Below are 5,456 nucleotides of genomic sequence, written 5' to 3' on the forward strand. Positions count from 1 at the left end.
ATGCGTATGAATATATAGCATGTTCAAACGCACAACAAAGATTGATGCCCCCTTTCAGATCTAATTTACAAATGCCATTATCTCGGGTTCAAATAGATGAATGCACTTCCTATGAATTTGAATCTTCGAAACCCCCTTTATGTTGAATTCAACATGTATTCTATTTCGTATCTAGCAATTTGGAATGTATCCATGCAAGTGACAAATGTATAAAGTGCTTCACACTAACAACATGGAGTGCACTAATTAATGTTTATATATGAATGCAAAAAGCAATCCATTGCCTGTATTTCAAACTGCTCTCACTCTATGGATCGAGAATATGAAATAAACACATGCACATGCTAGAATTCAATAGAGTATGGGTGTCTGATAGACCGATTTTCGTCCATACACAATTTGCAAAATTCATGATCTCATCCAAAATAATAATGCCATTTATATTTTAGTTTAATGCGTATAATCGCCTTTTACACGTAGATGCACTATGCCTCGGCCCATTCTCACAAACGCGCTATATCTCTCTCTATCTAACGCATAAGTGCACACACTTTATATGCATCGGGATTTCTCTTTCACACATGCTCACAATCTCTCTCAGGGTGTCGGGGTGTCTCATGCACATGCTCTCTCTATATATCTCTCTCTTTCTGACTACTATGTACCACTCTTTTCACTAATCTCAGTTGGAAAACACTATTTCTCTCGCCCGGTCTCTACTAGCCCTCTATACGCACATATATGTGCCTACGTGTCTCCCGCACGCACATTATCTTTAGGCCTCTCTCGCACACATTGCCCCTGACCCCCAACCCCCCAGACACACCTCTCTCTTAGTAGTTGGCAGATATGATTCCATCCTATCATTCGGTAGGATATCCCTGATTGTTAGGCTGGATGGTAATACGAGGCAAAGTTTTACCCTAGTTCGGACCATTGCAGTTGAAGAAAAAGCCTACTCTTGGTACTGTATATTAGTGATAGGGGTGTGTACGAAGTACACGTGAATACCAGGCATTGCGCGCGTGTGTATACTATCGACGAACTAGCCCCCAAGCTTCTATAACATACTCGGGGCCTGGGGTTACAAATCATATATAGTCAGCTTATCACTAGTGGGGATAGAGTCCTCCACGACTCTGGTAGCTTCGTGTTGTACGCCGAGTCCTCCACATGGGTCTTCATATAACGCGTCTCGGTCCAACCTATGTGGCGCAGGATGGAACCGACCAATGAGTCCTCATGTTGACCCACCACAACTAGAAATGATATGCCCACCACACCACACACGCAATCGGCCACTAAGAAAATAAGCATATACAATAGTACAATGTTATACATGAAAGTTAATTGCATGGTGCATCCAAAAATATTTGTTCTGCATTGTGAATGTTTATATATTCTCCTAAAATATTAGTCACGGGAAAGAGAAACGAAGGGCATATCTCTCCTTGTCTCCACCGGACACCCCCTCTTTCTACACCACTTTCACGTACGCACACAAACTATCTCTCGGCCCTCTAAAAGTATGCATGCCCACGACACATTCACGCGTGACGGTCACTGTATTTCAAGCTAAAGCATTATACGGTCACTGGACTTCAGAATATGCTCATTACGGTCACCGTATACATTCTTGTGGTGATCATACGGTATCTATAGCTCACGATACGTCTCCATATTTTCTTGATGACACTGACGGACTTTTGCATTTGATGTGTGCTCCGTATTTTGTTGATGACACTTACAGTCATTGTATTTGAAGCAAAAGCACGATATGGTCACTGGACTTCAGAATAAGCTCATCACGGTCACCACATACATTTTGTTGTGCTAACCAACATGTGGTTGGATGGTTAGGAGGACAGTGGTTTCTCGAGCCCACCAGGGTTAAAGTCCCGGTGCTCGCATTTATCCTGGGTTAATTTCAGTATTTTCCGGCGATCTGCGTTCAGTGGGAGGAGACATTCCACTCGACTACGAGGCACCTATGATGACTTCGTAAAATCTCAAGATCATATGCTGGCTCACTCTCTCTAAGGTGCTCATAGGGGTAGGGTCTGCGTGTGTGCGCTTATAGCGGTGAGTGCTTGCGCGTATATATGAGCCCTTGCATTCTATACCATGTTAAAAATACATGTCATGATTATACGGTCATTGGCTCAACCGTACAACTCCGTATTTTGTTGATGACACAATCAACTGACCAGTCAAACGTTCCACGTGGCGCAACTAGTGTTGCACCATCGGGGCGCCAACCGTGGGGCCCACCTGTCAGCCCGTTTATGAAAGAAAGAAATGGTAGTTGGAGTCTGTACTGTTGTAGGACCTTGAAGTATGTCTAGAGGGGGGGGGGTGATTAGACTACTTGACCAATTAAAAACTTAACCTTTTCCCAATTTTAGAGTTTGGCAGATTTTAGCTACTTTAGGACAAGTCAAGCAATCATCACACAATTCAAGCAAGCATGCAAAGAGTGTATAGGCAGCGGAAATTAAAGCATGCAACTTGCAAGAAAGTAAAGGGAAGGGTTTGGAGGATTCAAACGCAATTGGAGACACAGACGTTTTTGGCGTGGTTCCGATAGGTGGTGCTATCGTACATCCACGTTGATGGAGACTTCAACCCACGAAGGGTAACGGCTGCGCGAGTCCATGGAGGGCTCCACCCACGAAGGGTCCACGAAGAAGCAACCTTGTCTATCCCACCATGGCCATCGCCCACGAAGGACTTGCCTCACTAGCGGTAGATCTTCACGAAGTAGGCGATCTCCTTGCCCTTACAAACTCCTTGGTTCAACTCCACAATCTTGTCGGAGGCTCCCAAGTGACACCTAGCCAATCTAGGAGACACCACTCTCCAAGAAGTAACAAATGGTGCGTTGATGATGAACTCCTTGCTCTTGTGCTTCAAATGATAGTCTCCCCAACACTCAACTCTCTCTCATAGGATTTGGATCTGGTGGAAAGAGGGTTTGAGTGGAAAGCAACTTGGGGAAGGCTAGAGATCAAGATTCATATGGTAGGAATGGAATATCTTGGCCTCAACACATGAGTAGGTGGTTCTCTCTCAGAAATGGTAAGTTGGAAGTGTAGGTTTAGTCTGATGGCTCTCTCCACGAATGAAGAGGAGGTGGAGGGGTATATATAGCCTCCACACAAAATCTAACCGTTACACACAATTTACCAAACTCGGTGGGACCGAATCGTTAAACTCGGTCGGACCGATTTAGTAAACCTAGTGACCGTTAGTGATTTTCGGTGGGACTGACATGCATCTCGGTGAGACCGATTCGGTTAGGGTTAGGGCATAACGTAATCTCGGTGAGACCGATTACACAAACTCGGTGAGACCGATTTTGGTAATTAGCTAACCAGAGAGTTGGTCAGGTAAACTCGGTGGGACCGATTTGCTCTTTTCGGTGAGACCGAAATGTTACAAAAAGGAAACAGAGAGTTTACATTGCAATCTCGGTGGGACCGATCGCTCACTTCGGTTAGACCGAAACGTTACGAAGGGAAACAGAGAGATTGCAACCCCATCTCGGTGAGACCGAGATCCCTATCGGTAAGACCGATTTGCTTAGGGTTTGTGGCAGTGGCTATGACTTTTGGAATCGGTGGCGCCGGATAGAAAGAATCGGTGTGACCGATTTTGGCTTTAGGTTTAGGTCATTTGTGGATGTGGGAAAGTAGTTGAGGGTTTTGGAGCATATCACTAAGCACATGAAGCAAGAGGCTCATTAAGCAACACCTCATCCCTTCTTGATAGTATTGGCTTTTCCTATAGACTCAATGTGATCTTGGATCACTAAAATGTAAAATGAAGAGTCTTGAGCTTTTGAGCTTGAGCCAATCCTTTGTCCTTAGTATTTTGAGGGATCCACTTTCATCATCCATGCCATGCCATTCATTGAGCTTTCCTGAAATAATAGTCTTGGAATAGCATTAGCTCAATGAGCTATATGTTGTTATGAATTACCAAAACCACCTAGGGATAGTTGCACTTTCAATCTCCCCCTTTTTGGTAATTGATGACAACATATAGATCAAAGCTTCGACAAATGATAATAAAATTTAAATAACATCGTCGCTTTGAGAAGTATGTGATAAGCAAGAGCTCCCCCTAAATTTGTGCATAGTTTTAGATTTGCTTTGGACTGCAAATGCACAATGAATTAGGCTCATGGGTTACTCTTCCATGTCACATACATCTTGGTGGAGCGCTCAAAATAATAAACAATGAATACATGCACTCATCACCAAGCATAGTGAGTGATCACATAAGATAGATAGGATAATATCAAGCATGCATAAGTGTAGCTTATGATCAAACACATGATCATCAATGTCTCACAAGCATAGTATCTCAATCAAAAGCAAACAAAGATTGAAAAACCACCAAATAAAGCAAGAGAGAACAAAAGCAACACTCTCTCTCTCTCGAAGCCTATGATCTATACATTTTTCTCCCCCTTTGGCAACAAGTTACCAAAAAGTTCATAGAAAATGCATAGTGCTAGATCGTCTCTCAGGCTTGATCTTCTGGTGGTGGTGTCCTGATAACTCCATGGACGAAGGCTTCAGTTGATGTAGAGGGTGTTGGAGTTGATGCTGAAGCTGGTTGCACTGGAGCTGAAGGGGCAGTAGCTGGTGCTGAAGATGTTGCTCTAGTGTCTGTCACTGGCACTGCAACTGACCTCTGGGCTCTGGGCACTCTGGCAAACACATTGGTGGTAGTCTTGCCCTTCCTCTCCTGCATGTCATCCTGCAGCTGCTCCACAACTGACTGAATCTCAGTTACCTTGACATCTAGATCATAGAATTTTTGTTCCATGATTCTTTCCAGGCTCTCCTGGTTTTGAGTTAGGGTGGCCAACCCCTTCTCAATCCTCAGAGATGATGCTATCAAGTAACCAAGCTGCTCGTATTTGGTTTTCAAGAAATATTCAGATGCCTCCTCTTGAGTTGGCATCTTGGCAGCCTTCTCCCTCTTTGCCTTCTCCTTCTTCTCCTGAGCTTGAACTGATGATGGATCATCTTCATTCATGACAACCTCATTGTCCTCAAAGTCTGGATAGAGTGGAAAGTGTTCCTTATCCAACTGATATTTTCCTGTGCCCATCTTTGAGTTTATCAATTCTTGAATCTGAGGTGCATATCCACAGCTCCTCTTCTGATCTGCTGCAGTCCTCTTGATTGTTTCAACTATAAGGCTCATGACTTTGAATTTTTGTGGCACATCAAATAAATGCAACATATTGATGGCATGCCCTCTGATCATGTTATGGTCACTAGACTTGGGCAACAAAGTGTGCCTCAGAATCCAATTTATAGTTGGCAACCCTGACAACAGAAAGTGGACTGATCCAAAAGAGAAAGTCTCTAGAGCTTTGTATGGGATCTCCTTATACATGTATGACATTGAATTGTGTCCCATCTTCTTCTTTGCATAAA

Source organism: Triticum aestivum, chromosome 5B (assembly GCF_018294505.1).
Source record: "Triticum aestivum cultivar Chinese Spring chromosome 5B, IWGSC CS RefSeq v2.1, whole genome shotgun sequence".
Taxonomy (NCBI): Eukaryota; Viridiplantae; Streptophyta; class Magnoliopsida; order Poales; family Poaceae; genus Triticum; species Triticum aestivum.